The 26,396-nt window shown below is 46.3% G+C and overlaps 1 protein-coding gene across 6 annotated transcripts in view; it reads left to right on the top strand.

Annotated features, from left to right (window-relative positions):
* Positions 1–26,396, top strand: part of WNK2 (WNK lysine deficient protein kinase 2) — a 131,056-nt gene that overhangs the window by 15,694 nt on the left and 88,966 nt on the right. The window lies entirely within an intron of this gene.

The raw sequence follows: 26,396 nt of genomic DNA, 5'->3' as shown, positions 1-26,396 counted from the left end.
AATTGAGTTCTCCTTAACCTTAGATATGGAAGTGCTCAGAATACAGGCTCAGATGCTTCCCTTGCTTTTCAAAGAACATTCCAGTAATTCCACCTTTCTTTATGAAACTGATCCAAGGAATACCTGCTCTCTGGCTTTGTTTTGTGCTGTTTTGCCTCCTGGGATAAATCTGGGAACAACACTGTGAGTGGAGGGGAAATTCTTGACGAAATAGCTGTGGTGTAATTTGATTTATGTGGCTTTGGGCTCACCTGTTTCCTTCCATTTTCATTCCAAGTGTTTGCCCTTGTTTTTCTTGGGCTTTGCTTAGGGCACATCCATACAAGGGATGGGAGAGTTCCTTCAGAAAACTACATGTATGTGCTGTGGTTATCATAATAAGGACAAAATGTTTGTACAGGTGAGATAAATACAAGAATCTGAAACTGTCAGTGTCGTCCTAAATTTAGGAGCTCATAAGTGAGATTATGGCAGTGAACATTATTCTTCGTCAAAGGTTGAAGTATACGGGGTTTGAAAATTAATTGCAGTGTGTGACACTTTTAATTGTAGTGGAGTGTAACAGGTAATGCACCACCAGTAGGATGAAGGATTTCATAGAATCATAGAATCGACTGGGTTGGAAAAGACCTCTGAGATCATCAAGTCCAACCCTTGATCCAACTCCAGTCCCTTTACCAGATCATGGCACTCAGTGCCACAGCCAAGCTCAGTTTAAAAACCTCCAGGGATGGGGAATACACCCCCTCTCTGGGCAGCCCATTCCAATGCCTGAGCACTGTCTCTGCAAAGAATTTTTTTCTGCTCTCCAACTTCAATTTCCCCTGGCAGAGCTTGAGCCCATCGTGCCCCCTTGTCCTATTGCTGAGTGCCTGGGAGAAGAGACCAACCCCCACCTGGCCAGAACTTCCCTTCAGGGAGTTCTAGACAGTGCTGAGGTCACCTCTGAGCCTCCTCTTCTCCAGGCTAAACACCCCCAGCTCCCTCAGCCTCTCCCCACAGCACTTGTGCTCCAGTCCCTTCTCCAGCCTCGTTGCTCTTCTCTGGCCCCGCTCCAGCCCCTCAATCTCTTTCCTGAACTGAGGGGCCCAAAAAAGCAAGTGTTCAATCTTCTGTAGTTTGTGAGTTCTCAGGTGCTTTCTTTGAAAAGCACTTGGTGTTGTTTTGGTGGATTGTGAGCTTGTTAGGTAGAGTTCTACCTAAACCTGTCTTTTACAGGCATGTTAAAGTGTCTTTGCCCTGCAGCTGATGTATCAGCTTTCCCTTTGGTGCTGGGTATGAGATGCAGATCATTTGCTGTCATACTTTAAGATGCTAGAAAGTTAAGAAATTTGGGATTTAAAAGTAAATTGCAGCTCCAAGGAAAGCTGTGCCAAAACTTTTGTTTCATTGCAGTCAGTGAATTTTGTGTGGAAGCTTTAAATTATTCTGAGTAAATCACTTTATGGCTCTAGGGTTTTTTCTTCCATCTTGAAAGCGTTGTTTTGTATGGGATGAGAATCCACATCTAGATATTGGTGTTTTATTATTACTACTTTTGTGATATTCAAACCATTGATTTTCATGGAAATAGGCAGAATCTGCTGGCACGACTTATCCAGCCTCCTGCTGCAAGAAGTCCTTTGCTGAATCCCTCTGAGAATCCTTTTCTGAGACATCTAGAATTTAACTACAGCTACTTGGAACCTTTTGGAGCTCCACCTTGTACAGTTTTAATCTTGTAGGCTCAAACAATTCTATAAGAGTTGAAGTATTTAGTGTATTTTTAGTCTTGTAGATTTTAATAGGGATACCAAGTGAGTATCCCTGTCACAAAGGGATCCCAATTTACTGATGTCACAGACAATATTTACAGTATCTTACCTGAATTTCAGTCTTGAAGGCCAAAAATGCATAGTTTAGAAAAAGAATACTATTTACAGTAAATGATATTCCATTTGTTTCAAGAGTGCTGACACAAACTGAGTGATCTTCAAGAACTTTGTCCTGTAGAGCTCCATGAAAGCCAAGCTATTGTCCAGACAAGAGGCTCAGCATAGTGAGCTGCTGGTGGTGGATCCCCAGAGACACTGCCCTCTGCTCGAGTTGTTTGCACTGCAGCTGAGAAATGCCACAGATCAGTTCTATAATCAGGTTAATTGAAAGAGCAGAAAGGGGTAAGGAGGAATTTTCTGGGTTTATAGTTGAAGGAAAGAGTGGGAAGGGCTGATGTGGCCTGTGCTGTGTCTCAGTAACCAGTGCCTGGAGTGCTCCTTTAATAGCATATTGTACCTCTATGTTATTACAATAGGAATTAATGTGGGTTTTTCCCATGAAAATGTCTTGGGAGAAAGGGCTGTGGTAAGAGAAAACTCCCAGACTCTCTCACGTGAATTTCTCCTGCTCTAGGAAAAACGATGGGAATTTAAGGCAATAAAGAAACTACCCTGTGGTTGGTTGTTGGGTTTTTCTTCTTCTGTTCATTCATTTCCCATCCTGCATTTCCTGATTCTTTTTAGAAGCTTTGGATCAGGACTGGTCTTTTGCCTTGGTCACCTCCTTACTTGAAAGTTGGAAATACTGAATTGTATTCCAGGCCGACCCAGGTTTCTAGAAAAAAATGGGTCGTGTGTGTTTATTAACTTGCAAAAAATTATTTTCAGGTGAAATGTCTTAATATTGTGGTGCATGGACTTGATGTTTGGTTCTTTTAGGGCTCCAGGTCCATCACAGCAGGACTGAGGACTCCTCTTGGTTGTCCACAGGGTTCACATCTGGGAGGTTTGTAAATTGGATTTGTAGCCCAAACCTCTGTGGATGTATTTGTTTCCTATTTTTTTTCTCTTACATTTGAAACCATTTTTATTCAGGGTAATGTTCTGGAGCACCTAATGTAGTTAATAGGCTTTTTAAAAAAAGAAAAACCAACTAAAATGCCCCACTGGGAATGAAAGGTCATCACAGAGCTTTTAATCTGACGTCCAACCAAGCAGCCGTGGTACTTAATCCATCCTTCCTTGGAACAGCAGCCAACATATAAAAGCCACAATAAGAAAATTATTAGTTACATCCTCTTCTCAGTCTGACAGAACATCCTCTGAACTAACCTGGATGGGCCTGTGGTGCCTTCCTTTAAATGTAGTTGGGTTTTTTCTTCAACTTTCTAGTAAATAATAGGAGGCTGCCTTGGTTTATCAGGATAACTGACTGTGCTGCAGCTGTTTATTTCCAGACAGTTGTTCTTACAATGGGTATCCCCATTTTAAGGGATCCCAGTTACTAATGCCACAGAAAATGTTTATTTATTCTGAAAATACCTATTCCTGTAATTTTTTCCATGTTCTACTTCAAGCTAGTTGAGCTCTGCTGAGTTATCTCGAATTAAGATATTTTTTTTGTTCTGGATTTAAGTGCAAACCTATTCTTTTAAGAGATCAGATGTATTATCTCCATCTGTTTTGAATATTTTTTTAGGGGGAACCATTCCTGAATTTGTTTCTCAAGAGCCTGCAAATTTAATTGAGTGAGGAAATCTTTTTCTCACTTTGCATAATAATTTAAATAAACTATTATGTCTCAAATCAAACTTTTTATTATGAAGACTGGAAGGTGCATCATAAAGCTTGGCTGTGCTCTGTGATAATCTGTGGTGAATGAAAAATCCTCTGTATGAAGTTAAAAATAGGGAAAAATCAAGTAGATTCTTCTACAATAGTATTTCTCAGCTGTTGCAGAGGAATGGAAATTGCTTTGGAGGAATTTATTCAGGTATCTCTTTTATCATCAGAAATGGAGCTTTGGCAGCAGTGGCTGAGAATGTGTCCCCTTGTGTGGCATCTCCCCATGTCTGCCCAGTGTGCAGGGTGAGCTGATCCAGGAGTGTGGGGGCATCTCCATCGGACCAGGCTGTGTCTGGGGGGCAGGAGGAGCAGGGAGAGGGGGCTGGCACAGCATGGAGTGTGGGACAGAGCAGGGGAGCAAGGATGAGTAGGGTCACCTGCTGTGACATCAGTCGGGTTAGCAACACGTGTGGGTATTTTGGGGGTGGGAAAGGAACCAGTGATGGGATCCGGAGTTGGTGGGGGGGCCACTGGACTGGGTTTGTGGTGTCTGGTGGTGGCCATGGGGCTCCTGTGGCCCTGTAGGCTCTGCTGTCCTTCTCTGTCCCCTGGCATGGGCTAACAGGCAAATAAAACCATGGAAACATTGAGGAAACATGAGAAACATTAAGGTCATCATGTCCATCCATCAACCCAGCACCAACACCATGTTTGCCACTAAACCATGTCCTCAAGTGCCACATCCACACATTTTTTGAACACTCCCAGGGATGGGGACTCCAGGACTGTTCTGGGCAGCCTGTGCCAGGGCTGGACAATGCTTTCCGTGAAGTTCCTCTCATCCCGTCTCACTTGTCACCTGAATAACTTGAGCTGTTTGGGAACAGGGAATTGTAACAGAGCCTCTGAAAGCACAGCTTCAGGTCAGGCTGCCAGTGGGTCCTTCCCATCCCCTGCACGTGTTGTTCCTGCAGAGGCTGTTTCTTGGTCCCTGTGCTACTGAGGCAAGAGGATGATTCACAGGAGAGAGTTCCTAATGTTCCTTCCTCTCAAAACTGACGTGAATGTACTTGGGGAAATGCGGTTAAAGCTGCTCTTGGAGAGCTCTGTCCACACACAGAGCACAGTTACATAACCTGGGCACGAAGGACAACAAGTGCTGTTGTCTGCAGTGAATGGCAGGACAGCAAAACTGAGTGGTTGGGAGCAGCCAGCTTGGCATTCCACACCAACACACAGAACAAAGGGAACGGGATTATCCCAGACACCCTTTGTTTGTTTGATCCCCAAAGGCTTGTGTAATATTCAATACTCTTTGGGCACAGCAGAGGGAAAATGCAGTTCAGGGAAGAGTTAATCAAGGTGTTCAGATGAGTGAGCCATGCAGTGCCTCTGCCTGCCTCAGGCATGCCAGAACTTTCTGCCCGGGTGGTTCGCCCATGGGCGGGTTATCCTGGGGCTGCAGCAGCCTGGAACCCAACACACACCCAGCTGGTGTCAGGTTCGATTTGGCCACTGCTGGAAATCATGGTGCACTGATCAGCTGTTTGACTTTGTTGGGGTTTTTTTTGATGTGTTGTTTTGTTTTGGTTTTGGGGGGTTTTTTTGTGGGTTTTTTTTGTTTTTTGTTTGTTTGGGGTTTTTGTTGTTGTTTTTTGTGTTTTTTTTTTTCTGGGAGGTAAGGAATAAGGTAATGTCAGTGCAGCAGAAAATTGAGGTGATGCTTGCAAGAGAAGTCACTTGGGGACTTGGGAGGGCATGGAGGGAGGACAGGAAGGAGAGGCTGGGATGTATCAGGATGGATGCTTGCGGAAAGGGCCAAACCCACAGGTCAGGAGCTGCAAGCAACGTGCAGTCTGAGCAGGGATGCCTTCCTGCCCCCTCCTGGGATGTCTGGATCCTGTTCTGGCTCCTTCTCCTAGGCTGGAGCTGGCATGAGTTGGCTGTTTGAGATGGGTCTTTGAGGATTTTTTCCCTCTGGGTAGGATTTTGCCCGAATTACTCTCCTTTTGTGTTATGTTGCCAGTGAATCACGGAGAAGGTCTGAGCCCTATGTCCACCTTTCGGGTGGGATGCAGGATTGGTGCAGCACCTTTGGTGTCTGCCTGGCCAGAGGCCTCGCTGTGGTGGGAGGGACAGCAGGCACCACATGCACGGAGCAGGGGTCTGGGAGGGAGGTGCACACAAGGGGTCTTGCCTTGGGGGTGTGGATGGGAACACAGCCAATGCGAGAGGAGGATGCACAACCTCCTCTGAGGTGTTGCTGTAGGAGGGATGTACCTAATTGGGATGTATGAGCCTCCTCAGGACTTTCTGAGAAGCTGTTTCTGTTGAAAGATTAATATCCCAAGTGCTGCAGTGCCTAGAGCCTTTTCTGGATTATCCTTCTAATTGGAATGGCCTGTCCTGTGGTTCTAAGGCAGAGTGAGTGCACCAAGGAAACTGGAAGTTTTTCCAGAAAGTGGTTTAGAGGAGTTTTGTGTTCCAGGTGCCACAGGTACACTGAACCTACAGCTCCAAGTCTGAACAGTCACGTTAAGTGCAGCTGGTGCAGAGCACTGCAGTGCTTTTCAGATTAACTTCAATTGAGAATCTGTGGAACACCTGCTGAGTGTCTGCTCTTCCCAAAAGCAGGAATATGTATCAACCAGGGGGTCGTGAACCATGAGCTCTGCTCTCAACTGATGTTCCTGAGCCTTAATGTACAAAGTGTTGGACAATTCCCTGGGGTAGCTGACCACATGCTCTTTGATGCAAACCACTGCATGCATCTCATTTCAAGGAAGATGTGGACCAGTCTTTCAGAATCCAGCATCTGGTTATGACAGCACACTGGGATCTCAACAGTATCTGAAAAAAACCTAAATACCTGCTTCAAGGAGGAGTTAAATAAATGATTCTTCCTGGTCTCCATGTGCAGGCATATAATTAATGGGATCAAAATGAAACTGGGGACATGAAGGTTAGAGAACAGAGAGACCTTTTCAACTAAGAGCAGTCAGGCATTGACAAATATTCCTTGGGCAGGCTCACTGGAGCTGTGTGCAGGTCTGTCAGGAATAGTTTGGAAATCATTGCTCCTATCTTGTTGCAAGGGAGCAGGCTGGTGGTATTTCTTGGTGGCTTCCAGACCCACTTGCTGCAATGCTGTCACTCTGCCATGGCATTGGGGACATACTCAGTGTCACAAGGTTCGCGTTGCCATTGATATGGCGAGTCCTGTGAGCACTGTTATTTCAAGCAGCACATGGTTTATATAAGTTTGGTTTAGTTTGGTAGAGAGCCAACCCAAACCGAGTCGTTATCTCATCTTTAAATTGAGCTGTTGGCAAATTCTATTTGCATTTTTTTCACTAACAGTGTGTTGAACTGGTTTCAGATCACATAAGGGTTATGGTGCAACCTCAAATAACAGCACAGCCAACAAATCCCAGAATCACAGACTGTTCTGAGTTGAAAGGGACCCACAAGGATCTTTGAGTCCAACTCTTAAGTCAATGGCCCATACAGGGGATTGGCATTATTACAACCAAGTTTTAACCAACTGAGCTAATCTCAGGGTCAAAAATGGTCCCCATTCTACTGCAGGGGAGTCAAGCACCTGAGAGCAGCAGTGACTTGTATGGGTGCAAGGACTACCCTCACAGTTGTCTTCAAGAAGGAAGGACATGTCATGAGGGGCCACCAGAGTGAATAAGGGAATGGAGAACTGTGCTTATAAAGCAAGGCTGGACCTCAGCTCGGTTAGCCTGGCAAGGCAAGAGGGATATAATAACTCTGTAGGAAGGCAAAGGGAGGGAATAGTCAGTATAACGAAGAGATCTGTGATGGCTAGAGGATGAAGTTGGCTTGGGAAGGAGTGTATCTCAAGTGGCTTCAAGCAAACTAAACAAGGAGGAGGAATAAAGGTGTAGCACAGCTTTGCTTTAGAAGTGACATGGCAAGAATTCTAATTGTCTTAAGAAGGAGGTTGCTCAGTTTATGAACAAGATTGGTTATCTGACGTGTCCTGCACTTGACCTTGGATGTTCTCATGTAGGAGGCTTTCACAAGAAGAAACTCTTCCTGCTAAGAGCTTGCCTGTCTCTTTTCTCAAAGGTCAGGAGCATATTGCCGAAATTTTCAGGGTTTATCCAACACCTGCAGTGTATTAGTGCAAGGTGGAAACTTAAGGGAGAAACATTAAAAAATCCTACTCTAATTTGTAATTCTGATTTTTTTAAGTGCTCATTCTCTTTCTGAATTGAGAAGTTTTGCTTTTTTTTTTGTTTAAGATCTGCAATATCCTGTTTTTGAACATAACTGTGAAAATAAAGATTTGTGTTTTCCAGATAGTGCTTTCTATTTAAAAAAAAACAGAATGAAAGGCTCTTATTCTGCTCATGAGTCTTGATGCCTCTCAGGTTGTGCATTTACACTTTTGTTTGTAGGTTTGATTTTTGTTGGAGTTGTTGGCTGAAGGCTCAGAGTCAGAAAACTCACCCAAGCGTCTGATGCCAGAGGAGCCTTGAACTTGAGAGCAGAGATAAACTCATGTTACCTGATGGTGGTTTATCCAGCAGCGAATGTCTGAACTGTTTTTAAGCAAAGTGTTGTTCTGTGCAGGTGAAGTGTCTGCCTTGCTCAGCAAGCAGAGATGATCACAGTGCTCTGGCAGCTGAGACACCGAAGCCTCGGAGCCTGGAGCCAGCAAGGGGAGGAGGGGCAGCATCGGGCATTGCCCTGGGTCCTGCTGTTCCCCTGGGTTCACCTTCCAGCCCAGAGTGATGAGGTCACACATTAACTGATTTTGTCATCCTTACATTGTTATGGCTGTGGAAGTGTAAAGTAAACAATAAATAACAGCGGAGGAAACCAGACACCACACACAGACCAATAGGATCAAGTGAATGCCATTTATTAAACACCACACATGGTTTATATAGGATTAAAGCTACATTCTATTGGCTAAATTGAGTCTCACACCATCAGGCCACAAGCTTTAATTGGTTAAAATCCATATCTCACAAGTCTAGTGTTTATATGAACTCATCCTCAATGTTTTCAGGTGCACCTCCGGAGTGTTGTGTGAAAGTCAAGGTGTTCTCATGAGAAACTTCTGGGGAGTCATTGCAAACTCCTGGGGAGTGTTTCTCCCTTAAAGATCAAGAGCAGGTGTGTGTCCTTGCTGCTTGTGGGCTGATACCTGCTCCAGTCTCACAGAGTTAATGCAGGCTGGATCGTTCATAAGCCCATTTTCTGAAAGAAACCCCTCAACAGAAGTGATGACAGAGTGCTCCCTGTAGGTGTTGGTGTTCCCTGCTCTCCTTTTGATCTTGGGTTAAATAGCCTACCTGGTGTTTTTTTTCCTTTTTTAATGACAGGCTTGGTGAAAGGTTTCCAGTCAGTGTTTCTACAGTTTAATTTGCAAGAGTACCTGCACATCATACAGAATCCTGAGAAATGAAGGAGCCTTTTCTTGGTACTTTCTAGAAATGCTGTGTCTGTCTGGGAGCGTTTGCCAAGGTCGCTCTTTGTAAGGACACAATCTTCCCCAGGACAGGGGTATCGAGTGTCTTGCTCCTTCTGCTCAGCAATCTGAAAATGTGGAGCTGGGCTGATACTGGCAGAACAGCCATGGTGGGTTTTGGTTATAGCAGGGGGAAAATGCAGCACTTAAATCCCCGAAGCTGCGAAGCGTTGACGAGTCGGGTTTGGCTGAGGCTGCAACGTTGAGGTTAATGCTTGTTCTTCCGCCAAACCTCATCTCTTGAGACTTGCTCTGTTCCTGGCTCAGTGTGTATTTAGTGAAGCAACCAAGTAAATAGACTAGAAGAAATCGTTGGTTATTAACTTAAGGCTGGTAAAGAGAGACAGTCGTAATAATGAAAGAGAAACTAATCTGATTTGTGGTAAATCAGCTCTAAACTGGTTACTGTAGTATCGTTACGTTGAAGGGTTTTTTTGTGAAATAATAACATCTTATTTGAAAGATTATTAGATTATTACTGTTTTTACTAGGCATTATTTTAACACAGAGTATAGTTTCTGTAAGAACACAGAATGAGTGTGAGTTTGCCCTTCTCTCTTCTTGCCTTTCACAATAATATGATTGCTTTTCTTTCTTCTAAAGCCCTGATAGAGCCCAAAATGAAATGGAAATGGTGTTCCTGTTGTGGCCAAGGTTTACAGTTGTGAGCCATCTCATCAATCACACCTACTTTCTTTCCAAATGTTTCCTTTGGCAAGAACATCTGTTGAGGAGAATACCACTGATCCCTAAGGCATCGTTTTCCATATGGTCTGGTTTCAGGATAAAATTAAACCAGTGGACCTTGACAGTGTTTTCCTAACCAAAAATGGGTCCTTGTGCTTCTGTCAGCAGAACATGAACTGTATTATTTAATAATGGCATGAATCCCTTCCACTGGTGCTCGTGTGGAGAGAAGTGCTGCCTCTCTGTGACTGGAATCATTCTTTGGCATATGAAAGCAGATGGTGTTGAACAACTCAGAGAGTGTCATATGTCCAGTCTGGTGCTCCCTGGCTTACTTAACAGGGTAGTGATTTGTAGGGTGGAGAGCTTGGAGTTATGGTTGCCACCAGGAGGAATTATGTCTGCCTCCTGCAAGGCAAGTAGGGCTGTCAAGTGTCCAGGTTTCCATGGGCATCTCCCCTGGATGAGTCTGTATTTATCAGATTGAGGCCTCCCTGTGTGATGGGCAGGGATCTGAGGTGAGTGGACAGCCTGTGGCATCACAACCAGCTCTCAGGTGTGGGTGTGTTAGTTTACTGTCCATGCACAGTAAGTCCAGCATGGTCTGAGTGACATCCATGACTGCCGGTGGGGATAGTCCTGTATGGAAACAGTGTGGAAAGGGACAGCCCAAATGAGTGCAGGCTGGTGGTCTTTTCTCCCTGCATCTGTCTCCTCCTGCAAAATTGTGACCTGGCAAAATTAGCATCTTTGTGGCCCTGGTGTGGCTGAGAACTGAACACTATGGCAGTGCTCAATGTCCATAATAAAGCTTTTGTTTGGAAATGAGTGTGAGGGCCCAGAAGTCCCTGGCAGCTTTCATGGAGTGCAGCCCATTGATGGAGTGTGTGCACACGAGGATAAACAGCTGCCAAGTTGCACAGTGATTCTTTTTCTTTTTGGAATTTTTTTTTGAACTTTTTCAGTACTTCCCCACAGCTACACATCAGCATGAGCTGAAAAGAAAAGCACAAACTGCTGTTCTGGCTTCAGCTGGACTTGCAGGTGGACTGAAACTGCGGTGTGTGCTTTGAACTTGGGTACAGTCCATGGCAAGTGAGCGTGTGGCCTTGGGGTTTAATGTGCTGATGAGTTTTAAAGACAGCCCTGCCCTCTTATGTAAGCTTTTAAGGCATTTTCATGCTTTATTTGTGCTATTTATCATGGTGTCTTGCCTGCATTTCCTCTGCAATTATACAGAAAGCATATATTGTGAGAGTTTGGAAGGCATTGGACAAGTTACTGGGCAAGAATTGATGGCAAGATACTCCCGATCACTCTGTTGATGAGTTGAAGACTTAAATAAATTCATCCTCCCTGTCTGCTGTACCTTGAGTTAATCCAGGTCTTGCTGAAATCTCTGTAGAAAATGTGTAAAGAAAGAAACTATAAAAATAATTCAAAGATTAAGTGGAATTTTTAATACCCCATTTAAAGGGTTGAAAATATTAAAACTGAGAGCCATAAACGTTCATTCAGAGACACTGAAATCTCTTCATAGTGCTGTTTCACAGGGGATGGACAGTTCCCTTCATAAATTCCCAACAAAAGCATTTTATGCAAAGCACACACCTCAGCACCTTCTCTGATTTCCCCAGGAAGTTTCTGCAATTATTCCTGGTGATGGTTTGCCATCACAGAATCAGAATATCCTGAGTTGGAAGAGACCACTCAGGAGCATCAAGGTCCTGCTCTTGGTCCTGCAGACACTCCAACAATCCCACCCTGACCTTGAGAGTGTTGTCCAAACACTCCTGGAGCTCTGGCAGCCTTGGGGCTGTGCCCACTGCCCTGGGGAGCCTGGTCAGTGCCCACCACCCTTTGGGGGAAGAGCCTTTTTTAATGTCCACCCTAACCCTGCCCTGGCACAGCTCCAGCCATTCCCTGGGTGCTGTCCCTGGTCCCCACAGAGCACAGATCAGTGCCTGCTCCTGCCAAGGAAGTTGGACCTGCACTGAGGTCTCCCCTCTGTCTCCTCCTCTCCAGCTGAACACACCAAGTGCCCTCAGTGCCCTCACATGCTGCCCCTCCAGGCCCTTCTCTATCTCCCTGTCCCTGCTTTAGACACTCTCCAATGGCTCAATCTCTCCTGTCCGTTGTGTCCCCCTAAACTGCCACCCCATTGCAGTGAGGCCACCCCAGTGCAGAGCAGAGCAGGACAATCCCTTCCCTGGCCCGGCCATGCTGGACCTAATGCCCCCCAGGACAGGGATGTCCCTTCTGGCTCCAGAGCACTGTTGGTTTGTGGCCAACTGGCCACTGACCAGGGCCCTTTCCCAGCACTGCTTTCCAGCCTCTCATTCCCAGTCTGTCTGTCCATTCAGGGTTCCCCATCCCAGGGGCAGAATCCACCACTTCCCTTGTTGAACTTCCCATGGTTGGTGATTCCCAGCCTTCTGATCTGTCCAGGTCTCTCTGCAGGGTCTTTCTGCCTTTGAGGGGCTCAACAGCTCCTCCTGATTTTGTGTCACCTGCAAACTTGCTCAGTGTCCCTTCCAGTGCTGTGTCCAAGTCATTTAGGAAGATGTAGAAGAGCACAAGACCAAGGATGGAGCCCTGTGGAACCCCACTAGTGACAGGTCACCAGTCTGATGTCACCCCAGTCTCTGTCACCCTCTGAGCCCGACCTGTGACCCAGTTGCTCACGCACAGGATGTGTTTACCCAGCTGTGGGCTGGGCACTTTGTCCAGAGGGATCCTGGGAGAGACAGGATTAAAAGCTTTACTGAAATCCAGGAAGATCACATCCACTGGCTTCCCTTGATCAGCCAGGTGGGTCACCTTGTCACAGTGGAAGGAAATCAGGTTTGACAGTCCCTGGACTGCTCCTCGAGTTGTTGAATCTGTGTTTGGTGAGGTCCTGCCCTTCCAAACCAGGGCTGAGGCACCACGATGTGACACTGCGGTGACGAAGGGGGACACTGAGGCTGAGTGGTGGGGGAAGGCAAACCTGAGTCAGGGTTATAGAGAGGCCGTACAGAAACCAGGATTTCATTCGGAATGAAGTAAACAGAATCATTTGAGGGTATCTGTTTTGCTTTTAATTTCAGTAACAGCCTTGAACATTTTCCAGCAAGGATCTGTCCTACAACATTTCTTTTCCCAGGGTGAGGCAGGTCATGGTGATGCCCTGTGATCCATGGTTAATATACTGATTTCTTTTTTTCCCTGTGATCCATGGTTAATACACCGATTCCAGTCCACTCTGCAGACACCTGTGCTTTAATTTTTATATACAAGTACCATTTTCCCCACGACTGCACAATGATTGTTGACCGATGAAGCCCTTCTGTGTACTCACCTGTCACTTATCCTGGGGACTGTGGGAAACACAGTCCCAGGGTTTGCATTCCATACAGTGAGTGTCCATTACTGCTGGTGGTTTAAAAAAGTCTTACTAGAATTGCTGGTTCTCTTTCACTAGTAATTAAGTTGTTGTTTCATAGTAGGAAAAAGCTTTCATGCTGTGCAATCACAGGGACCTCAGAGAGACCAGCCTTTGCAATCTTAAATGAACATATTCATTGGTCTTTATTAATAGAAAAACCTCTAAGGAGAGATGAAATACCTGAATTTTGTAAAGTTAAAAAAATAATTACAAAACCTTTTAAAATCATATGAAAACCAGGCACAGTTCCTGGGTCATTTTTCCTAACTTCTAATCACATTGTTCACAATGCTGTATTTTGTGTTTTTAGAGTTTTACTGAGCAAAGAGATCCATAGTTATTTTGTCAAACTGTTTCATGAAAGTGTTTAGCAGTGATGTTATTTATCAATTGGGTGTGGAACCATTTTGTTTAAGGTGCATTGAACCAAGTGGTTCTTCAAGCCCATGTTGTACATGTAGGAAATAATAGATGATTAAAAGTACAACAAGCCTATTTTGGCAAATAATCTCTGTGAACACTGTGTTCTTGCAGTACTCAATGAAATTGGAGTGAGAAGCTCAAACTACCAGGCCATTCCAAAACCTGGTTTTCCCATTTTAAAGTCTCTTTAAGAGTGTTCTTAAACCATCTGGGTTCTAGACTGTGTCACCAGCAGGTTGAGGGAGAGGATTCTCCCCCTCTGCTTTGGTGAGAGAGCACTGCACCCAGCTCTGGTGTCCCCAACATCAGAAGGGTGTGGAGCTGTTGGAGCAACTCCATAGGAGGCCAAAGAGATGCTCCAAGGGCTGGAGAACCTCTGCTCTGGATCAGGCTGGGAGAGCTGGGGGGGGTCACCTGGAGAAGAGAAGGCTCCAGGGAGACCTGAGAGCCCCTTCCAGTGCCCGAAGGGGCTCCAGGAGAGCTGGAAAGAGACCTGGGACAAGGGATGGAGGGACAGGACAAGGGGGAATGGCTTCCCAGTGCCAGAGGGCAGGGTTAGATGGGATACTGGGAAGAAATCTTCGGCTGTGATGGTGAGGGTGGCATAGGTTTGGGTGGGCCAGCCCTGGCACAGGTGCCCAGAGAAGCTGTGGCTGCCCCAGCCCTGGGAGTGTCCAAGGTCAGGTTGGACGGGGCTTGGAGCACCCTGGGCTGGTGGGAGGTGTCCCTTAGACAGATAGATAGATTAGATAGATTGATAGATAGATTGACAGATAGATTGAGAGTGAGTGAGTGAGTGAGTGAGTGAGTGAGTGAGTGAGTGAGTGAGTATTTTCTGATGAAGGTTGCTTTCTGTGGAGTCTCTGTCCAATGTTGTTTGTTAAGTGTAGTCTATGCAACAATCCTTGCATCACATTATAAAATCCATACTGCTGTAGGCCACAGATTGTAATTTATTAAACAGCTGTGATCAAGGGTTCTGCATACACTGACTCATAAGGAAATGTGTCTGTGCCCACCAGTTGGGAATGTGCCCCAGTGCAAGACACAGGAGAAGTTTTGCTTCGGGTTTTTTTGCTCATCCAGTTTTCAAACTCCTGTTGTGATGGGCAGCAAGGACTTCTATCACTGAGCATCCCTCACATTTGTTTAGGTTTGGGGGTGCTGATCTCATGTTTTCATAGGTCCTGTCTAGCCAAGATTTGAACTATCTTGTTTACATTTGATAATGACCATTTAAATCAGTATTTTGGGATCATAGCCAAGGTTGTGTGTCTTATAACTGTGGCTGTAACAAAATGGTGTAAGAGACTCCAAGTCACAAAGTGCCGCTGTGGTTGTCTAACTGAGCCTCCTCTATGTCCCTTGGGTTGTGAGGTTTCCTTTGAGGAATCTAATAACCTGATAAATTGTGCAGCCCAAACTCCTCAGGCATGGCCAGTATGACCCAGTTCTTCACTGGTTCTCACAGCCCATCCTTAAAGCTGGGTCTATGCAAAGGGGCATGGTGCCCTTTGCACTGGGACATGGTCTGCTGCTTCTCAGCCCCGAGTCCTGGGCAGGCTGGCTGTGCTGTGCTGGGGACAGTCCTGGGCAGGCTGGCTGGGCTGTGCTGGGGACAGTCTTGGGCAGGGTGGGCTGTGCTGTGCTGGGGACAGTCCTGGGCAGGCTATGCTGTGCTGGGGACAGTTTTGGGCAGGGTAGGCTGTGCTGGGGACAGTCCTGGGCAGGCTGGGCTGTGATGTGCTGGGGACAGTCCTGGGCAGGGTGTGCTGTGCTGGGGACAGTCCTGGGCAGGGTGGACTGTGCTGGGGACAGTCGTGGGCGGGCTGTGCTGTGCTGGGGACAGTCCTGGGCAGGCTATGCTGTGCTGGAGACAGTCCTGGTCAGGCTGGCTGGGCTGTGCTGGCCTTCTGGGCTCTGCTGGGAACAGTCTGGCTCTGCAGCCCCAGCATCACATCCAGCTTACACGAGCAGCTCAGTCCCTGTTCTGACCTGTCACCTTCATGCTGCAACACTCTCCTAATTCTTTCCAAAGTGTAGCATTGATTAATAACAACGGGCTTTTTTCACAATTCTTCGGAAAAATGCAAATCACTTTGATAGAACAAAACCTGAGCCCTGCAAAAGCTCTTGGAAATCCTCAGGGATGTGTATTTTTAAAGGTGTAACTTACATTTTGTGAGTGATTCCTTACCCGATTTTTAATCAATTTATGTTAAAGGATATTTTCTGTTTCGTTATAATTCTTAATGTGAAGCAAATGCATTGCAGAAATCTGAGTTTATTATGTCAATGCTATTATCTTTATCAACCCAAACATATAATCTCCTTGGAAAGTGGCCAGGATCTGTTTATCACACACCCTTGCTGATGTTATCCTTTCATGCCTTGCAGTGCAAGGCATAGAGAGTTCAATTTTTAACCATTACTGTGCTGACAGGGTCCTGCTACTCTTTTGGGCAGAGCTATGGGATGTCAGGCTTTGCAGGAGGAAAAAGAAACAAAAAGGAACTATTTCGTTACAAATGGGATGCTTTCAGCTTAATTCCTGACCATTATGGGGGACTTTGATGAATGTCTCCTGACCGGCAATGCAGCTTTGCCTTGGAGTGTTTTCTAACAGGTTGTCAAGTGGTGTTAGGAATGCACGAGAAGTGACAGCTCCTTTCAGCACTTAGAAAGTTTCTCAAGGAAGACATTTCCAAACTCCAGATGAATGACTCTGTTAAACATGCAGGAGCTGGGATAGCCCAATCTGCAGAGTGCTTTTGTGGCAGTGAAAGGTCCCTGTCCCCACTTTGGCAGAGCTTTGGCAGGCATTGCTACAGGGAATGCTTGTCCAGTCTCTTGAGTTGTTGCAGCAGAAAGAATGGGGTACTGGCTTTTGCCTTTGTCTCCACACTATATTCTTCTCACACATATTTTCTTTTGAATGTTACTTCAGCAGCTGATGCGAGTTGGTCCTTTCTTGGGTACGGTGTGCTGTGGAGCAGAGCTGCATTGGGAGCAGAGCATTCCTGGAGCAGCTCCAGAGCCTCTGAGGCTCATGACTTTGCAGGTGCAGAAGTTTATAGAATCACAGAATGGTTTGTATTGGAAGGGACCTTAAGGATCATCTTGTTCCAACCCCTGCCATGGGCAGGGACGCCTTCCACTAGAGCAGCTCACACCAAGCCCCGTCCAATCTGGACACCTTGTCCTTGAACACTTCCAGGGAAGTTGCTCTTTGCAGCTATATGGCCTCTGGAGAGTTATTTTTTTCAAAACAGAAAGAGCAAGTTATGTTAACAGAATGTTTTCCTGTATTTCCCCCCACCCCGAGGTCTCTAGCTAAAACCAGAAGCATGTTGGGATGAGAAGAGATCTCCATACTGCTGGTTATGGTGCTGCTCATCCACGGATCTCCAGGGTGCACCAAGGAACCCTGTGGCATTTTTCTGTGTGTATTAGAAATGCAAAAGGGTGGGCACAGAAACATTAAAGGACTTGGTGTAGGAAGCTCAGCAGGCCATAGTGTGAGGGAAGAACTGAGCATCCATCAAGCTGCTGTTAGAGTTTAAATTAATGTCTGTGCAAAGACCCATCACTTTTCTGTTGTCTGGCTATTCTACATTCCTTTCCCTCAATATCATTAAGTTCAGCATGTCTGTACACAGGCACACATCCACTTGGTCAGTCTCATTTATTTTGTGAAAACAGATGTGGAGAATTCTGAGATGCTGAACTTGACTGTAAAGGCTGTGTGGGCAAGTTTTCCATGCTCACCTGACACCAGGACAGCTCTGCACTGGGAACAAGATAAAATATGTGCAGCTCAATAAGGCTGCAGGCATTGGGGTGATAAAGGAGATGGATAGTACAAGATGTTCTCCTTCACAGAGAGCTTGAGGCAGCTGCAGCAGGCCTGGCCACTGAGAATGATGGTGATGATGATGGTGGTGATTATTGTGGTCTGCAGCTTCCTCAAGAGGGACAGCAGAGGGGCAGGTACTGATCTCTGCTCTCTGGTGAGCAGAGATAGGACCTGCGGGAACAGCATGAACCCCTGCCAGAGGAGGCTTAGGTTGGATATTAGGAAAAGGTTCTTCCCTCAGAGGGTGGTGGGCACTGACCAGGCTCCCCAGGGCAGTGGGCACAGCCCCAAGGCTGCCAGAGCTCCAGGAGCGTTTGGGTAACACTCTCAGGGCCAGGGTGGGATTGTTGGGGTGACTGTGCAGGGCCAGGAGTTGGACTGGATGATCCTTGTGTGTCTTTGCAGCTCAGGTGATTCTGTGGGTCCATGACTGAGGGGACCTTATGATCTCAGTGCTCTCCTGGGCTCAGCCTTGCTTTTGAGGGTGTGTTTTAAGGTCTTCCAGTATTATAGTGCATTGGATGGACAGAAGTAAGTGAGAAATGGCATTTTAGTGCTGCTTTTACATAACACAAGGTGATTTGGGGAGAAGAGTGATCACATTAAAGGTGTATTCACTGCTGTGTAGGAACCATGAGTTGAAGATCTCTGAAAATCTTTTTTTGCAGTTTATTCCATCTGTCTGGTTTACTGGGGAGTCTTGAGGTATTTTGTGGGTTTGTGGTGGATTTTTTACTAATTTGAAATTTTTTGCGGTAGTTGCATAAAATAAACGTATTTAGTCTGTTAATTGGAGACTGATGATGCACCCATATCACAGCTCAGAGTATGAAATCAGATGGTAGTGAAGCCAACATTGGGATCCCTGTCCTGGAATGTGAGCATTGCCCAAGGGACTGGGAAAAGGACAGAAATGCTCAATCTCTGGAGGCAACTCCTGTTAAGTGTGAGGCAGAGATATTCTCTCAGGGATGGTCTAATAGTGTGCCCAAGCAGGTGGAATGCTGTGGAGAAAGGTATCCAGCACCTGAGAGAATCAGCTGTCCTGGAGGTGCTCTGGAGGCTTCAAATGATGAACAGGACCCTGTAGGTCCACAGAAGGTGCAGTGCACACAATCCGTGTGGTGGGAGTCTGTACAGAGTGTGGCATCGTCACACACCACCTCAGGGGGGGTCTGGTTTGGAGAGTCAGAGGGAGCACCAGGCTGAGGAGGACCATTCCTAAAACACCAGGCTGTATCTGAGCATCCAGGTGACTGCTTTGGGTTCCTGGTAGGTTGTAATTAATTCACTGGTATGAATATCTCACTTTAAGAGTGTTTTAGAGACTGAAAGTATGAAATTATTAGGTTGTAACAGAATGGGAAATGCTCTTTGCCTGTTAGAAAGGCAGTATCGAATGCTGCCCTCAGATTAAATTTGCCAGAGCAAAGCTAAATAAAACTTTTGCTTGTTCTGCTAATTCTTTGTACTGGGTTAATTTTGGCTGGTAAAGCTCATTGGCCAAGTGAGCATTAGCATTTGGACACTGAATTGTAACATGGGGTAAATAGCAGTGGGTTTGGTACACCTTGGCAGGCTGCAGAGGGTGGTGGGGCTTCTCTGGCAGGTTCTCCAGTGGGTAAGGGGTGGTATCCCTCTTCTTTAGGACAAATATCACATCTACATAGCAAACATACAGCAGAGAGAATCCTAGAATTGTTTGGGTTGGAAGGGACCTTAAAGGTCATCTTGTTCCAATCCTCATGACCTTCCATGGGACCAGAAAATGGAAGGGGATTTCATACCTATAAAAGAAGTTAATAATTTGAAAACTGTCCTAGAGTAAGGAGATAAGCTGGAACAAAAAAAAGTAGGTTGACTTCTCTAAGCATGCTGAGCATCCCACTGCTGGACTGGTGTTGAGACAGCTTTTACTGGTCATACTGGGAAGTGCAGCCCTCTGAGGGCAGTGGCATCTCTGTGCTTCCCACCCTTTCCACCTCTCTGAAGGTGATTTTTCGGACAGCAGCACTGAAATGCCTCTCTGTACTCCTGTCTATGGGCCAGCCCAGGGCTGAGCCTCCAAGGGATGTCTGGAGCATCCCTGCTCTGCTGGCAAATGCAGCCCTGACATGGGCATCATTTACATACCTAGATTCTGTGTTTATGGGTGACAGGAAGCAGGTGAAGCAAAATGGGTTTTAAAAACACCACCAATAGTTGCATAAAGTTCGATGACTGCTGGGCTTCCAGAAAATACTGAAGCACCAGCTTCTCATGGTATGTCTGAGGTGGTTTTTTGGTGGTTTGGGTTTTTTCCTTTCAGAGGGGATCTGGTGTCGTGGGGTTTGTGCAGCTTTTTTCACACTGATTTCAGAGTTTCCTTTGGAAAAGGCGATTTGTGAGGCAAGCCGGAACTGTTTGGGTATTTCATCTGCATTCACAAGCTTATGTGCAGCCAGTGAAGCACGGGTAATTAAGGAAGTTAATGAGGTGCTACCTGCGATTAATTCAATTGCTTGTGACAAGAACTTTTTTTGTTTAAGCTTTGGTGCAGTTGTGTTGGGAGGTTTTCACTCGGAGAACACACTCTTTGCCCATGGTGTTAGTTTTCTTGGACGTTGTTGTGGCTCTTGAGCTGAGATTCGTGATTTGAGGTGTTGACTCCCCTTCCTCCTGCCCTTGGAGGATGAGCTGCTGAGGCTCTGAGGTTCAGCAGAATACGTGAATCCCATCATTCCTCTGCCATAAGACTTTGACACGTGCCTTAATCAATTGAAAAAGCACAAGCTATGATTGCATCCAGGAAAAAAAAAGCACACTCAGCCTTTTCTGTGGTGTCAAATTTAGCCATAAATTCAACTCCTAATTTTCCATAGATTTCTAGCAATGACTCAGGCAAATAAGTCCCTCAGCCTGTTCTGTAGCTCCTGTTCACTGAATTGTGAGTATCCATGGGGACAAGGACTATTTTTTATGCCTTTGGAAAACGAGTTCCCCCTGGGAACCCTCCCTGCGCTTCACTAACATTGCTGACAAATCTCAGGCTGGATCTGCACCGAGGGTGACTTAGTGAGGAAGAATGTTGGCTGGATGCTGATAGGGAATGAAGCTGTAACATTTTTTTTCCTGATTTGCAAGTTGTCTGATGGCATCTGCTGTTTGTTCACAGAGAGGGGATTTTATCCTTGAGGATTGCTTTAAGTGATATCTGCTTGTAACTGAGTTTGCAGGGTGTGGGAATGAAAGGTCCTGGATGCTTTTAAAAATTTATAGCATAGTCAGGATAATACTAAAGACAGAGCTGGTACCTGAGAACAGCCATTTCAGTGATGCCTTGAGCCCTTCACAGTCCTGGTTGCTGCCTGCCTGAGCCTGCTTTGGCTCCCAGTTATGTCTCTGGGAGAAAGCTTTGATGCCTCTGATAGTGGATTAGACAAGTCTTAATGTGAAATGCAAAATGTAATTGTAAAGTAAATCAGTAAAGTTTTCATTTTAAGGCAAAAATAGTTGGGTTTTTTCCTTCTTAAGTGTGTTATCATTCATCTTTATTTCTAAAAGCCTTTGAATTTTTAAAATTTGAAGTTTTGTAATGTGGTGCCATTTCCGTAAAGAGGCAGTGCTGACAACACAGAATTTACTGAACAAGCTGTGAGAGCTGAGGGGGTTCACCTGGAGAAGGGAAGGCTCCAGGGAGACCTGAGAGCCTCTTCCAGTGCCTAAAAGGGGCTCCAGGAGAGCTGGAGAGGGACTGGGAACAAGGGATGGAGGGACAACACAAGGGGGAATGATTTAAGTGGAATGAGGATAGATTTAGTTGGGAAAAAATCCTTCCCTGTGAGGTTGCCCAGAGAAGCTGTGGCTGCCCCATCCCTGGGAGTGTCCAGGCCAGGTTGGACAGGGCTTGGAGCAACCTGGACTGGTGGAAGGTGTCCCTGCCCAGGGCAGGGGTGGAACTGGATGAGTTTAAGGTCCCTTCCAACCCAACCAAACTGTGATTCAGTGGTTCTATGGAACAATAGTCAGATGCAGGTACCAGCTGACATGTTCACTGTTGGGCAGAGCAAGTCCCTGACTTACCCTGTGCCCTGTCTGGGGGCTGCTGGCTGTTCCCCCAAGCAGTGCCTGTCACTGTCCAACTTGTGTCTGCAGGGCAGACCAGAACATGTGTCTAAATCCATGGCAAGCCAACAGGCAGCTCCAGAGGGGACAGCTGGCAGCGGGTCCTGTGGGTGCTTTCATGTCTCGAGGCCTCTTTGAGAAGAGTAGTTGTGGTACATGAGAAAAGCCCATGTTGAGCACACAAACATGAAAATGTAATGACCTGAACAGGTGTTCATTCTGCTGATGGAGGTATTGGATTTATGTTCCTGAGTCAGAAGCACCTCTTTACTTTGCTTTTCTTCATCACTAATATGGGTCAGGGATGTTAAAGCTTCTGTGTGACAGAGCAGAGCCCAGCCCTTGTTTGCTGACCTACTGCTCCTGCTTTCCTCACCAGACAGGTCCTGATGTGGAGAAAATTAAATAACTATCAATAAATTCAACTATGTCAATTTAAGGATTAAAGAAAAAAAAGCCCCACAACTCCAACCCCCCCAAGAAAACAGTATTTATAGGCCAGCTGGACACAGAAATCCTTGGGCAAAGAAGTCTAGGTAGGATAACCAAGTGTTTAAAGTTTAAATTTTTTTTAACAAGTGAAAATTCAAGACTTTAAAGAAGGAAATTAAAGAAACACTGTGAAACTGCAAAGTAGCACAACTTTTTAGTTGGCAACAGCTGTGCTCCAGACTGTGCTCCTACGTGGTTGTAGGCATTGAATGTGAAAAAATTGGTTTGGTCTTATTTGTAAGAAAATCCTTTCTTCATGGTAGGAGGATGGAGTTGATTCCCAAGTCTGTTCATCCCTCACAAAGAATTAGGCAAGAAACTTGACCTCATTTTTTAATCTTGGTAATCTCCTGAAGGCTCAGGTGAAAGCCAGTCTCCTGTTTGTATAACTTTCAGAGCCTTAGTCAGAGCCCATATGTTACAACCTGGAGGAAATGATGCTTGGGGATGACTAACAGAACATGTTCCTGCTGTTAATTTGGGTGCCATTCCAGAAATTTAATTCGTAAGCTTTCCCTTTCCTTTTGTTAACACATTTCCTTACTAATTCCCGTCTCTGCTGTTGTTCCCCACTAAGGAACGTAATGAAAGAATAAATTTTATATTAACAGAGAGAGGCATTTTTCCACCCTGCCTGTGATGAGCAGAGAGAAGCAGAGAGCATAGATACATGTGTTGGATTAGCAGAAATCTGACTGTGGACAGGATATTCACTGTATTGTAGCCTCCTGCTGCAAACATCACGGTGCTCCAGTTTGAATGGGTGTGGGATTTCCCAGGAGTGAGGTTGTGAAGTGCTGAGTGGGAATTCATGGAATCCTGGAATGGTTGGGTTGGAAGGGACCTTGAAGCTCATCTTGTTTCCACTTCCCCTGCCATGGGCAGGGACACCTTCCACTATCCCAGGTTGCTCCAAGCCCTGTCCAACCTGGCCTTGGACACTCCCAGGGATGGGGCAGCCACAGCTGCTCTGCCCACCCTGTGCCAGGGCCTGCCCACCCTCACAGGGAAGAATTTTTCCTTATATCCAATCTAAATCTACCCTCCTTCAGCTCCTTCAGAAATCTTCATTCTTTGAAAAAAAGAAAATAATAGCTCTGAGTGGCTTGATGCTTAAGACTGATCAGGCATTTATAATCTGATTTGTAACAGGAAAACCCGGAGAAGGACTGAAGAAAAGGTAGCTTGCAATGTAGAACCTCTTCTCACAACTGGTTTAACACCTGTGTGCCAGATTGTGCATCATAGTGAAGGATCTGTTGGATAAACCCAGCCCAATTAATGATATTTACCTTCAGGAAAGGTGAAATCACAGAATCATAGAATCAATTCGGTTGGAAAAGACCTCTGAGATCATCAAGTCCAACCCTTGATCCAACTCCAGTCCCTTTACCAGATCATGGCACTCAGTGCCATGTCCACTTTAAAAACCTCCAGGGATGGGGAATACACCCCCTCTCTGGGCAGCCCATTCCAATGCCTGAGCACTGTCTCTGCAAAGAATTTTTTTCTGCTCTCCAACTTCAATTTCCCCTGGCAGAGCTTGAGCCCGTGCCCCTTTGTCCTATTGCTGAGTGCCTGGGAGAAGAGACCAACCCCCACCTGGCCAGAACTTCCCTTCAGGGAGTTCCAGACAGTGCTGAGGTCACCTCTGAGCCTCCTCTTCTCCAGGCTAAACACCCCCAGCTCCCTCAGCCTCTCCCCACAGCACTTGTGCTCCAGTCCCTTCTCCAGCCTCGTTGCTCTTCTCTGGCCCCGCTCCAGCCCCTCAATCTCTTTCCTGAACTGAGGAGCCCAGAACTGAACACAGTACTCGAGGTGTGGCCTCACCAATGCAGAGTACAGGGGAAGGATGAGCCCAAGCCCTCTGGCTGTCTATGTAGGGGCACAGTGTCTGTGACAGGGGAGCTGTGCCCGAGGTGCAATGGGAGTATCAGCCCCTGTGGGTTCTGCCTGCAGGAGAGCTCTGTAAGCAGAGACAGGAACCCAGGAGCTGTGCTCATCAAATGTCAAAGTCTCAGCAGAAGGATAAGACTATTCCTCACAGTTTATTAAGGCAGAAAAACAAATGTACAGATTCTTTCCTAGCAGTAACTCAAAATGAGCAGCTGTCTTACATCTTGCTCGGTTCTGTTTATCTCCAGTTTGTCTGGCAATGCTGAGCCAGCTCGGTGTGATTGCTGTGGGATTTGGAAGGTTGGATTTTCTTTTACCTTGGTGCTGAGTAGTGGGCTTGAGCAGCTTTCAGCTGTTTGAAATGGAATTACAATGTCACCTCCTGGGCCTGGACTCTGTACCAGCAAGGAGGGAAAGAGCCAAGGGCTGGAAATGCCTTAAAATGGAGAGATGTGTCAATACCTGTGAACTGATAGTGATGCCACGTGGATCACATTGAGGAAGCCCAGGGCAGCAGCAGTGCCATGAGTGCAGTGGGGCTGGTTTGTCCCTCAGTGTGATGGTGCTCTTGGAGGTGGGAAGCCCTGGAGGACCAGGTCTGTGGTGGGTGACTGCATCCCTGAGCCTCCTGTCCAGCAACTGGGAACATCCGCGGAGGTTGTGGCTCCTTGGATGAATCTGGAAACATGCTTTATTCCCCAAAATTTTGATACATTTTACTTATGCAAAGGATATTTTAAATCCAGCTGAATGGATTTAAGCCAGGTTGGACAGGGCTTGGAGCATCGTGCTGTAGTGGAAGGTCTCCATGCCTGTGGAAGGTGTTCCCTGCCTTTAGAAGGGGAATTTGATCCTGAGGGTCCCTTCCAACCCAAAACGTGCTGTGAGTCTGTGATTGCCTTTGTTTGGCATGACCTTTTCCAAGAATCCTGTTTCCCATCTTAAAATGAAATGCCCAAAGGCTGTACCAGGGTTACACCCTCAGCTTCAGGATGAGGACATTTCACCTTGTGTGGATTATATGATGGGGAATAAGTGTCTGTGACCTCAGTGAAGGTTTCTTGGGTTTGGATTAAACCCTGAGTGAGTCACGCAGTTAAACAGGTGTTTTTGCTGCTTCAGAGTAGAAAACACTTCAACTGTTAAGCCCTGTCAGAATCAGCTTATGCCTTCACCAGCAACTCATGTCAGGTTGAGCCTGGAGGAATTTAGAGGAGGGTGGTTGAGCCCCTGTGGCACAAGGGACTCCTCCCGTGGTGGAAAGTGCAGCCAGCAGGAGTGGCTGCTCTGCCCTGGCCCTTGCCTTGCCTCTCCAGCTGAAGAACAATGCTCAGCTATCACTCTTTTTACTGTAGTTACAGGTCAAACACACATTTGTCTTCCAGAATCTCTTTGTTGCAGTTGCCCGAATGATCAATGCTCATAATATGTAGAATATACAGAATATGATTTGCTGAAAGATATTTTTAAGTTGCCATTAAGTAGCAGTGGAAAAGTTCTCACAGTGCTCAGAAATCTGGAAATGAGAGACAAGGACTATGGTATTACTTTTTACTTTTTTTTTAAATTGGGAAGTTTTTCCAAATCTGCTGGATCTTTATGACTGCCTTTCCCTTTCTCTGCCAGCTCCCACTCTGCTCTTCTTGCCTTGCACAGGGTCTTGCTCCCTCACCTTCCTAATAGCAGTGTGTGATTTATTCTACAGGGTTTAAATTAGGAGGAAACTCAGCAGTAGGGAAGAAGTGATGGATTTGAGAGCAGTTCTGGGGCTCTTCTGGCCTGGCTCATTAGACAGCCTGCCTTTTTTTTTTTTTAACTTTCCTTTTTTTGTACCTTGTGAAAAAGGCAGCTGGTACAGAGCAGCAGAGCTGCTGCCTGGCTCTCAGCTGTGGGCTCTGAGTGCTGCTGCCTCTCTCCCCATGGGGCACAGGGTGCTCCTCCTGCCCTGGGGGACCAGGCATGGTGCCCACAGTGCCCTGCACTGCCCACCCTGATGGCTGTGGCTGCTCCTCGGGGCACTGTCAGCTCTGGTGCTGCTCCATGAATCACAGAGGGAACTGGGAACCCTCTGGTGTAAATGGAAATGCTCCCGCCACACACCCACAGCACCGAGGGCAGGGGTTTTATCCTTCAAGAAGAGCCAAATCATGGTTTCTACCTTGGGTTTCCTCTTGAGTTTCTGTGTGAAGCTGACTGGTTTGTAGCCATGGGAATTGTCATTCCCATCTTGAGTTGTTTGGGAGTGTGGGTGAGGGCAGGCTGTGGGAATGGGCAGTGACTGATCCTTCTGCAACTAGGCTACAGGTAGCTGGGTTCCCATTGAATTCACTCCGTGTGTTTAAGAGCACAGCTCGTACAGACATGCCCAAGTGACCCAGGAAAAGACAGACACGGACTCATTAATCTTGGTGATTGGCGAGTCTTTGGCTTTCTGAGTAAGAGCAGTTACACAACTGGGCCTTC

Source organism: Pithys albifrons, chromosome 3 (assembly GCF_047495875.1).
Source record: "Pithys albifrons albifrons isolate INPA30051 chromosome 3, PitAlb_v1, whole genome shotgun sequence".
Lineage (NCBI taxonomy): Eukaryota > Metazoa > Chordata > Aves > Passeriformes > Thamnophilidae > Pithys > Pithys albifrons.
The sequence above is the reverse complement of the archived record's forward strand: the minus strand, read 5'-3'. Positions and strand labels throughout refer to the sequence as shown.